The sequence below is a fragment of the Podarcis bocagei genome (genome assembly GCF_964188305.1).
Source record: "Podarcis bocagei genome assembly, chromosome: 1".
In the NCBI taxonomy this organism is placed as follows: Eukaryota; Metazoa; Chordata; class Lepidosauria; order Squamata; family Lacertidae; genus Podarcis; species Podarcis bocagei.
Window position 1 is genome coordinate 117,461,624 of NC_138125.1, and position 12,385 is coordinate 117,474,008.

A 12,385-nucleotide genomic window follows, 5' to 3' on the forward strand; every position below is an offset into this window, starting at 1 on the left:
AAGGGGCTTTCTGGACTTGGGGAGCTGAAAGTCTTCAGTCAAGTCCCAGATGGAGGGCTCATCTATGCTTTGCTTGTCTCACACCTAGAAAGCATGGGTGTGAGTCGTTTTCTGCTCTTCTTGTGCTTTCTAGGCATGAGTGGGTCCACATGTTTTTCCATTTGCCCTACTCTTTTCCCTGGGAAAGCACACTCTTCAGTGCTGAATCAGAGCAAATGTCGATCCATGGAAAACCTAATTGACATTTGCTCCGATTCAGTGGTTAAAAGCAGATTTTCCTGGGGGGAAGTTGCAGGACAAGTGGAAGTGTGGATGAGCCCATAGTCAAAGCAAGTTGCTCACCTGGAGCTTTCCACAGTGCTGCAACAAGCAGCTCGGCTTGCTCCGTTGTGCCCTGGTGGTCTCCTAGTTCTGGAGATTCACATTAGGAAGCCTCCTTCATTGTAGAAATAGATGAGTCAGTCACAATGAAAGTTCCTCCCCCTGCCCTATTGCAAATAAGCATTGCACTCCAACACGAGAAGTGAACAGCATGCATTACTGATGGAGAGGCACATGAGATCACAATTATTATGCTCCTGTTCAAGGGGCTACATGTGTCCTTTAATAGGGAGCCGCATCTGAAGTTACAGGTTGTAGGTGACTGGTTGCTCACAACTGCACCTTAATTGGGAGCATTCTTATTGGCCGTGATTGGTCCACATTCAAGCTTCACTACCGTTATACTTCATTTGTTTGGTATGTGGTGACCCATTAGTTTTAAGCTGTGATTCTATCAAGTTCTTGTACATTGCCACTAAAGTCTGAATGTCCTGGGTCAACATATCAGCTTGTCTTTAGAAGTAGCCTCTGACCACTCTTCTAGGATACTATGTATATTGCTGTTGGAAAAGAGTCTATTTACATCCACTGGTGGACATATATTTTAAGTTATTTATGAAGGAAAATCACATATAATTACATATAGCAGAGAATGATTGGGGGGGGGAACTTGGGTGGGGGAAGAGAGATGCTGTAGAATTGATTTAGCACCTTTGACAAGTAGCCAAGAAGATGGGCTCTAAAACCAGTCACAAATCTTCACACCATTGCTGTTTTGTTCCAATATTCTCAGTGCTGAACCTCAATAACATCAAATGGACTTGCTACAAATTTGAAATGTGTGTTGCTGCATCCCTCTCTCTCTCTCTCTCTCTCTCTCTCCTTTTTGTAAGACACACATTCACAGAAGGCACTTAGGCTAATTCCTCACTTTGCAACTCTGATGCCTGTCGATGGGACACTTGGCTTCAGTAGTTTTCATTAACAGTAAAACCAGACAATTAGCTGTGTGGTGAGGTAATCTCTTTTTCTCAGTTCCTTAGTCAATATATTCTACATGCCCAATACTTCTAAAAATCAAACATTTAATAACACTGTGCTAGCATCAAAGCAAAGACATTACAGTGGTCTCATTTCCTTTCCATTATCTGCACTGGGTATTTAACCACTTCCCATTCCTAGTGTTTCAGCATAAGCAACCTGCTAGTTCTATGGTTATTGTTAGCACACATCCCCTCAAAGGAATCACAGCTAAGTCCCTGTTAGAAATAGGCTTTGCAGAAGTTGATACACCAACAGCCACAAACACATCATATTCCCTAGAGTGCTGGGACACGATGGGTGCTTCCAGATGGCCATTCACACTGTATCTAGGGTGCTCTGGGTGGTGATTGGCTTATGAAGAAATTTGATTTTCTGCATCTACATATTTTTCTAGGAGTCCCTTGTTTCCAAATAAGTTTTTTTAAGCTGAACTGAATCCACCCAAACAGACTCCTGCCTTTTCACTCCAAGCAACGGTCAGGTTCAGAGAGAAGCAGCAAGGTCAGGCTACAGGGTAGTATCTGGATGATCAGAGGCCATGACACAGTTCCAAGATCAGCTGGAGGTCAGGGTCCCAAGTAGACTGGATACATGGTTAGCCAAGGCAGCTGTTCCCAATAAAAAGTTGCTCGGACTGAGGAGCTGGGTTTGGGCCAGGGCTTTATAGGGCAAGGCAGGTCTGGATTGTGTTGAAGGGTTGGTGGGGTAGACTTCAGCCCTCCATATGCTGTTGGACTACATCGCCCATCATCCCTGAACATTAGGGTTGTCATATGCCCTCTTTTTCCAGGACATGTCCTCATTTTCATGGGTAGAGTCATCATAGTGAACCATAGTTAAAACTAGAAGTCGGGGAATGTGTCCTCTCTTTCTTTGCTCTACAAAATATGGCAACCCTAGCATGCTGGCTAGGGTTGATAGCAATTGCAGACTATAACTTCTGGAGGGCAACAAATTGTGGAGGGTTGTTCTAGACCAGCTCTCTATTTTGTTTTTTTTTTTTATAAAATTTTTATTGGGTTTTCACATTTTGATAGACATACAAACATAAAAAGACACAATAAAACACGTATAATTTCATAAACTTACTTTCATTCCCTTCTTTCCTTGACTTCCCCACACCCCCCTTTCCACCTTCCAATTTCCTTAATTGTCTCAGCAAATTATTTTCTCCCGTCTCTTAAATGTTATTCTTATCTTTTCTTAGAGTTTATTACTTTTTCTTGGCCCAATTTTGCTTATCCAGCTTTATACATTAAGTACTTTCTCTAGAGTCGGCCTAAGTTCTCTCCCACAAATTCCCTCCTTAAAATGTTAAACCAAAAATCATATATTCCCTTTCTAAATCTCAGATTTTCACTACTCTACTCTCCCCTCCCCCCTTCCCCGGTTTCCGTCCCTTCCCAAACCAATGTCCTTAAAGAAAAGAAACCATTTTAGCCCGGATTTCTCACATCCGAGGCCCTTAAGCCCCAGTTGGTCTCTCTCCACCAGTTTTGTTGGCAGTCCATTTTGTTGACCTTCTCTTCTCGAGGGGGTTCTGCCATCCACCCCTCGTATTTCCCTCTTTCCAAGTCAACCCAGAGCAATTTCTGGCCAGGATCAATCAGTCTCCCATACTCCAACCTAAAGAAGAAGTCCCGATCATAAATGTCTGTTTTTTTATAATCCAATATTCGAGTTATTCCAGGGGCTTCTTCCTTTATCTTTCTCTCCTTCTGCAGATTTGTAATCCACTGGTCATCTTCTTTACTTCCCTTGTTTCCAAAGGTTACAGGCTCTTGGTTGGTTTTTTCCACTTGCATTTCCTCTCCTCTCTCTTCTTCTTTTTCCCCCAGCTCCAAGATTATCTTTTCTTCTGCAGCTGCAGAGGTTTTTTTCCATCCACTTTGTGTCATCGACAGAGTTGTTTAGTTCAAGATTGAAGGTCATCAATTGTTCAGTCATAAGAGTACTGTGCTCTTGTAGAGTTCCCACAAGACAAAACATTCTTTTTATCTCCGCCCATACTTTTCCTTCTGCAGCCATTGCAATGTCTTTAGTTCCCTCCAGGGGGATTTCCATCAATTCCTTTCCAACAGTCGTTACTTTGTTGTTCACAGTCACCTTGTTTCCAATCAGTTCACTTTTAATGTAGCACTTTTAATCCAAAAAGATATTATTAACACAGTTCCAATCTTTAATCTCCCGTTTGACAGCTCTTTTGACAGCTGTCAAACTCCTTGTTCTTTTTCTCGGGCTCACACACAGGGCACTTCCCGGGTCTAGGGGGGGGGTCAACCCAAAAAGAAGACCTCTGAAATTCCTCTCTTTTCCTCTCCAGCGCAAATACTTCTTAATCCAATTTATGAAAGTTATCTATTTAAACACCAGCGTCTTTTCCGACCTAGTGATCTCTCTTTGCTTTAGGTCCTTTAGTGGGGGGGGGGGAGTGTGGACTTCCTTTTTAACACGTCCCCCCGATCGTACTTAAATTCAAGAATAAAGTCTTTTAGTGCCGAAATTTCCTTCTACTCACGGGTTACATTTTCCAGTCCAATTTCAGGAAGAAAGATAGCGCTCTTCGGTCCTGGCTCGCGGCTTCGCTCCGCCGAGGTAGCGATGGACTCTCAGCACCACGCCACTCCCCAGTCCACTCCGCAGCCTTTAAAAAGGCTCTTCGCGGGTCGGGGAGGGCGCTTAAGGTGCCCACCGAGTCACGAAGTCCGCAGGCTTCCGCGCCTGCGGTTTTTAAGGGTCCCCGTGTCGCCGGCACGGCAAGACCCGTCCTCGACGGAGCCGATTCCCTCCGGAGCTCGGAGAGAATCCGCCATTACCCGTTCGCGCTATCCCGGAAGTCGACCAGCTCTCTATTTTGAACCCTTCCATGGGTCACTAACGAAATTAATAGGTTGACTCCAAAGGCTGTGTCCTTCTGCATGTGGCTAATGATTACTATAAGACACTGGTTACATACAGACGAAGTCAACCTTTAGATCCAACCCATTTTAAAATAAAGAGGGGGTGGGGGATGCTACCTTATGAAGGACAAGCAATTTTCAGTTTAAATTGTCATTATGTCTTTGTTGTCCAGAAAGCTGTCTCATTAGTCAGTGCAAGGGAATTAAAAGCCCTTGCCAAGGATCTGGGAGGTGATGAGGGAATGTTTATACCAGACAGAAGAGTCAAACTTTTTATGGGATTCGCCAGGCTTGGAGCACCTGAAGACTATGCCAAAACTAAACTCTTTTGAAAGTGAATAGAGATTTGTAATAAGCAATCTTTGCTTCTCATTTGAAAAAACATAATAATGTAATATACAGCTCATAACTAGGTTAAAGCCCTTAATCAGAATCTGCTTTTCTCAAAGTTCCTAGTTGTTTGCTTTTTAGGAAGGAATGTGATATAGCAGATGGAGTGTTGGATCAGGAAGAATTGTGTTGAGAGAACACACGAGGACCTTGGGGCTTGCTGCCATCTCTCCCCCCAACCCCCAGACAAGGTCATTTGAAGACAAAATAGGATAACTCCAATGTATGCTGCCCTTGGCTCTCTGAAGGAAGAGAGGGATACAAAATGTGGCAATAAAAAAGTGGCCGCCTGTTCCATTATTATTTTTTTGCCATAAGTCTACAATGACTTTCCTACAACTAGCCTTCACAGGACTAGATTTCTCATTTGCCAGACAAACGTATTGTTAAATGCTCATTGGATACATGTTCTGGACACTTCCACACCAGCAATGGGCTTGGATCTGAAGGCCTTCTGCTGACGCAAGGGGAAGCCACCTCCCCCTTCTGTCCACAGACCCCAGCATTGTATCCAATGCCATTCCCCAGCACCTCCTTCAGGCTTTTCAGATGGGACAGGTGGCTCCAGTGGAGGTGGAGAGATGGGAAGAATGCATTCCATGAGCAGTTTTTTGCTTGGGGTTTTAGGAGGTAAACCTGTGTGTGTGTACAGTGGTACATCAGGTTACATACGCTTCAGGTTACATACGCTTCAGGTTACAGACTCTGCTAACCCAGAAATAGTGCTTCAGGTTAAGAACTTTGCTTCAGGATGAGAACAGAAATTGTGCTCCAGCGGCACAGCAGCAGCAGGAGGACCCATTACCTAAAGTGGTACTTCAGGTTAAGAACAGTTTCAGGTTAAGTACGGTCCTCTGGAACGAAGTAAGTACTTAACCCGAGGTACCACTGTATTTCCCGTCCCCCCCCCCCAATAAAATTTCAAAGATGCTCCTTGTTGTCATGCAAAAATACTAAAGTGGCTCTGGGTATAATGTAACATGCAAAACCTGAATCATGTGGCCTGCATTCTGTAGCTACGCGTTCAGTGGGAGGCTATTCTGCATGCAGATTAGCTCTTGCAACAAATTCTGCATAAGGATTGGCTATGTGTGAAAAGCTGTAGCTCAGGGTTAGAGCATCTGTTTTCCGTGCAGAAGGTCCCTGGTTCAGTTCCCAATAGCTCCAGGTAGGCCAGCCCTGTTTGAAACCTTGGAGAGATACTACCAGTTAGAGTAAGCAGTGCTGATCTAGATGGACCAGTGTATCTGACTCAGTGTAGGGCAGCTCCCTAAGATCCTATGCTATTGCAGGAAAACACTTGCATTCAGCTGCCCCTTCTCTCCTGTGCTGTGTCTAGAGACCCATGAAAGCCCTAAAAAGTTGCAAAGTTTGTGTATCGCTCTGTACATTCTCTATTGCCCGCCTTCCACCAATCGTCAGTTTGGCTGGGAAAACAGCGCAAAAATAGCAGAACCAGCAAGAGCAAAACAACATAAAATAGCCAAATATTTGCTCAATCAAGAAACAGCGGATAGTAGAATAGGCTGGGAGGGGGGGAACTTGGGACAAAATTTATAGTACGATTCATATAACATGAATATGCCCCCAGAATAAGCAATAGCTCAAAAGTGTTTTTTCAGCTGTTTTGCCTGCTTTTTACGAGCGCACGTTTTGAGTGGGAGTACTGGATAAGCCCATTACAAAACTGCCTCTTTAGAAAAGAAAAGAAGAGAAAAGAAAAGTCTACAGAGGCTTCTTCAGTAAATTCAGAGTGGTTGCCATTTCTAGGACTCAAGAAATCAATGCCTGTATGCACGTAAGGTACCATTAGGATTGCTGCATACTGCACACCAGAATATCAGCAAGACCGAAAAATCACATTCCTTCACTGTTTACCTTTGCAGGTCAATGATGTTATATTTATGGTGTTGCCTTAAAAGGCAGGGCAACTTCCGCTCAAGGCAGGATACACAATTATGCAGCACAGAGGACAGGTAAGACAGACTTATGGGAAGAGGAGAATTCACCTTTCTTTAGCCTTTGGGCAGAGCTGGGAACAGCTCTATAGCTCAGAATATAGTTGGATCAATGTTTTGCTTAACAAGAGAAATGGAAAGATAACCTGATCCAGCACCTGGTACAACTAGGAAAAATGGTTTTCTGCAGCAGTCTTTTTGATATAAAACAGAAAGCTATTATATGTTATCTTTTTAAAAAAATCTAATAGGAGTGTTACACTGAGTGTACAGTGGATGCAGAGTTAACCATGCATAGAGTAGGCCCATTGAAAGCAAATCCCATTGATTTTAATGGGGGTTCTCTATGCATTACTAACTCTGCATCCAGCTCAGTAGTTCTAATATATTAGAAATATATTTGATCTAATATATTAGAAATGTATGGAGGAAGACTTCATTTTACCCTGCAGCTATGGTCACTGTGAAGGACTGATTTCCTCAGCCAAGGGTAAATGGTTCACAAATAACCATTTTGTATTTTCACATTCTTACTATTCATTATTATTTAGCCCTTATTGACCATCTTGTATAAACTCCATTGTGTTTGCATATCAGGCAAAGGAAAGCAAGTGGCGTAAGATGAGACAGCAGAATGATAATGCAACTTTACTGAGGTAGTACAGAGCTATTTTTCTAGGAAAAAAATGTGCTGGAGCTCACCCTTGTTCTCTTATAATGGCAGTGGCGCCTACCTGAGAAGTGCCAGAACTGGGTTCTAACGAGTTCCGGCTAAAACACACACACCCTGAGGTATGCTATAATAAACCTATTCTGTATTCAGAGAAACCTTTGACACTGCAACAACAAAAAGGAACAAAAATGTGAATTTTAAATGCATAGTATAATTGTGAGTTTTGGGGTTGTGTGCACACACCAACCTAGTGCTCCGACATGACCTGGGGAGCACCTGACCTGGCCCCAAAATATTGATGAAAATGCTCTACCTCCACACAAAAAATGGGTGACGTCACACCAAAGTTACATTTCAGTCCACCATCTTGATTCAAAATGGTTCCTGGTGTCCAAACATCAACAAAAACTGCCACCCCGGTCCTGAGAACCCTCATGCTGAGTTTTGCAACAAGAGATGTCCAAGCCCAATGCTTTTTTTCTGGGGGGATGCAGGGGGACGCATACCCCTAAACATTTTGTGAATCTTTATACTTTTTGTCCATTTATTGTATTTATTTTCCCCGATTTGAACTATAAAATGGTGGTTTTCTTGAGTCAAAATGAGAGTACTCCCAAACATATTTTTTAGAAAAAAGCACAGTCCAAATCTATAGAAAACAAGCATATGAGCAGACGGACAAACCACTATCCGAAATATATAGTAGATAAGCAAATACATGACCCATGGAATACATATCTTAGGAAAAGAATGGTGCTGAAAAATTCAGTTTGGGTTCATGTCAGTGGTCAGGACAAATGTTAAGTTGTAGAAAAGGAAAATGTGTGAGCTAATGAGGAATGGAAATTAGAATATATTTCCCAGTTGATTTGCCACAGTTTGATGCAGTTCCATAGCCGTTCCCCATTCAATCTATATTTGACAATACTGCTTCATCTCAGCACTGTTGATATAGCAGAATGGAGAAAGGTAGATTTCCAATCCCTGGTAATGTTTTTTCCCCCCTTCAGAAAATGTAATATTTATTTATTTATCATAGCCGTGTAAATAAAATGCTCTCATTTCATAAGTAATTTTGCCACAAGGAATGCAACATCTAAAGAGAAAAGGAGCATTAATTCTAACCAAATGACTTCTTGATTTTTGTACTGGAGTCTGTAACTGAAAATTAGAAGGACTTTGAACACTCCATACATGTCTAGGAACACATTTATTATGTAAACTGGAATTCTGAATAAAAAATAGATGGGGGACCGAATAACCATATTAGGCATTGTAGTTGAGGGTCTTTTTCAACTTAAGACATTGTTTGTTGGTTTATTTATTGGGAGGAATTAGAGTGTCTTTAAGAGCAAACCACCCTTACTGGAACTCCTTAATGTCTAGAATCTTAAAAATGTTTGTTGAGCTACAGAACGGTGTGATAATAATGCACTTTTGACAAGGTACCTCACCAAAGGCTCGTGAGTAGACTTAGTTGTAAAAGGAGAGGTCTTATAGTGGATCAGGAATTGGTTAAGAAGCAGAAAGCAGGAATAAATGGACAGTTCTCCAAAGATAGAGTTGTGGAAAATGGAGGCCCTAAGTACTAAGTACTAAGACCTATGCTTTTTGATTTGCTCATAAACAATCTAAAGTTCAAGTTGTGGTTCTGGCCAAGCGGGGTTTTGTCACTCATTCTCTTTTGTTTATAGTCTGCTATCAACCCTGTCTACAGTCTACATCCCAATCGCAATCAGAATACATCCCAAACCCAAGGAAGGGCAGTGCCAAAGAATGCTCCAACTACCGCACAATTGCACTCATTTCACATGCTAGCAAGGTTATGCTTAAAATTCTACAAGGTAGGCTCAAGCAGTATGTGGACCGAGAACTCCCAGAAGTGCAAGCTGGATTTAGAAGAGGCAGAGGAACCGGAGACCAAATTGCAAACATACACTGGAGTTCTAGAAAGCTCTCTAGAAAGCTAGAGAGTTCCAGAAAGACATCTACTTCTGCTTCATTGACTAGGCAAAAGCCTTTGACTGTGTCGACCACAGCAAACTATGGCAAGTTCTTAAAGAAATGGGAGTGCCTGATCACCTCATCTGTCTCCTGAGAAATCTCTATGTGGGATGAGAAGCTACAGTTATAACTGGATATGGAACAACTGATTAGTTCAAAATTGGGAAAGGAGTACGACAAGGCTGTATATTGTCTCCCTGCTTATTTAACTTATATGCAGAATTCATCATGCGAAAGGCTGGGCCGGAATTAAGATTGCCGGAAGAAATATCAACAACCTCAGCTTTGCAGATGACACAACCTTGATGGCAGAAAGTGAGGAGGAATTAAAGAACCTTTTATTGAGGGTGAAAGAGGAGAGCGCAAAATATGGTCTGAAGCTCAACATCAAAAAATCTAAGATCATGGCCACTGGTCCCATCACCTCCTGGCAAATAGAAGGGGAAGAAATGGAGGCAGTGAGAGATTTTACTTTCTTGGGCTCCATGATCACTGCAGATGGTGACAGCAGCCACGAAATTAAAAGACGCCTGCTTCTTGGGAGAAAAGCAATGACAAACCTAGACAGCATCTTATAAAGTAGAGACATCACCTTGCCAACAAAGGTCTGTATAGTAAAAGCTATGGTTTTCCCAGTAGTGATGTATGGAAGTGAAAGCTGGACCATAAAGATGGCTGATCGCCGAAGAATTGATGGTTTTGAATTATGGTGCTGGAGGAGACTCTTGAGAGTCCCATGGACTGCAAGAAGAGCAACCTATCCATTCTTAAGGAAATCAGCCCTGAGTGCTCACTGGAAGGACAGATCCTGAAGCTGAGGCTCCAATACTTTGGCCACCTCATGAGAAGAGGAGACTCCCTAGAAAAGACCCTGATGTTGGGAAAGATGGAGGGCACAAGGAGAAGAGGACGACAGAGGACGAGATGGTTGGATAGTGTTATCGAAGCTACGAACATGAGTCTGACCAAACTGGAGGAGGCAGTGGAAGACAGGAGTGCCTGGCGTGCTCTGGCCCATGGGGTCACGAAGAGTCGGACACGACTAAACGACTAAACAACAACAACAACAACAACAACAACAACAACAACAACATCAACCCAGTGTCCCGAGCTGCTTGGGAATTCTAAAAAACTAAAATATATTTGAGGTTTGAAATCAGTGGTTAAAGATCAGCACAGTTTTACAAGGTTCAGACTGACATTTTGATTCAAAATGGCATGCAATTGTATCCAGTTGTAGACATAAACCCTGCTTCTCGATCTTAGGAACCATCACCCAAAATTTGGTGCCAATATCTTAAGAGGTGTTCAAATGCATAGCGAACAAACAACTTTCCAAAATATATAGTAGACAGATAACCATTGATCAAGTAATGCTGATGCTATTTCAGCACACATGGGTTTGTCTATTGACTTAAAATGATCAGGCCACTAAATGAAATGTGTTTGAACTGAATCGCAAGGCACTTTATAAATGTCAGCCTGCAAAAGGGGGATTTATGTCTGTGTATTTTTCAGTTAGATACCACACTGTGTGGTGTAAGGTTAGGTTGGACGCAGAGAGATTATTAATTATGCTTTGGACTCCTTCAATGAATCTCCGAATGGATAGCATTTGAGAAATAAAATACTGGATTGGGCATCCTTCAGGAGCAAAATTGGCTTACTAGATGCCCCTTTCTTTCAAGCTGACAAGTTCCTAAAGGTCACTTATGTTTGCATAATAGAGTGTCTATTAAAATGGCATAGGAAGATTCCATACAAAGGAACAGCTGGAAATACAGTGAAGGCCATTTTAGGGTTAACAGAATCATAGAATTGTCGAGTAGGAAGCAACTACGAGGGTCCTTGGTCCAACCCCCTGCAATGCAAGAATCTTAACTAAAATCATACATCCAACCTCTGCTTAAAAATCTCCTAGGAAGGAGCGCCCATCACTTTTTGAGCGAGTCTGTCAAACAACTCTTACTGTCATAAAGTTCTTCCTGATGTTTAGTCAGAAACTCCTTGTAATGTGAATCCATTGGTTCGTGCCCTAGCCTCCTGTTGCAGAAGGAGGCATCTTAGACAGGGCATCTTAGGTGGATCTCACCCATTATGTGACCTCCCAAACTGTTCATTGAGTTAGTCTGACATGTTTTAGGAAGCGAGTGATTGTAATGAATGTTGCTCCCAGGGTTTACAGCACGTCAGATCACCGAAGAGCTAGATCTTTAAAAATGTTTTTTCCTACGTGGAAAAGCAAGGGGCGGGAGTATTAGAAGGTCTATCCTGATTGGCTGGCTGGCATCCGCCAGTTCCATGCCTGATGACAGAATAATGCTCCCCTGAATGTTCACACACCCTGGGCATTTCCCCCCAATTTAAATAAACCTGTTGATAATGTAACGTAGTATTCCTGCTCCTGAATTCCTCTCCTTACCCACACAGCAGTGAGGTCATTTCTCCTGATTTTCTAAGCATGCTCACAGGCGAAAGCATGAATCATTTGGGACTAAGTCACTACCCAGAGACTCTGAGCAGGCTGCCCACACAGAAAACCACCAATGGCTGTCATAAATCTCCCAAGATAATTTGGGGGGTTGTTGAGCAAAAATAGCTGCTTATGGTCACAGTCCCCATGGGCCGTTTCTGGTGGCAGCAGAGTACAGATTCTGCCTCAGAGCTGCGTGAGTACGATAAGGAGATGAATCATTAAGCAGAATGAAGTCACAGCACCTAGACAACTATGAACATTGAGCAGTGTAGAAACTCATGTTTTCTAAATGGAAATACTGTGAAATTATTAAGGTACAAAATAATTCATGCTTTCAAGCTACCGTTTCAAGGGAGTAATAATTGATGATACTCCATTTTGAATTATTTCTTCTGAAATGAGTACCAAACAGCCTGTAAGGTGCTTAGAAATTACAGAGCTTGGGGCACCTTGTGGGATGGGTGGCAATCTGTAATGCAGAAAAATACGAAGAATGTGGCCCTGTACCTGCTTTTCCACTCCAGCTTTCCACGCTGCTTTAATTCATTCTTATCTTCTACATTTCCACAGCGGCACACCTGCAAGATCATTTCACCCCCTTCATTGCCCGCTATGTATT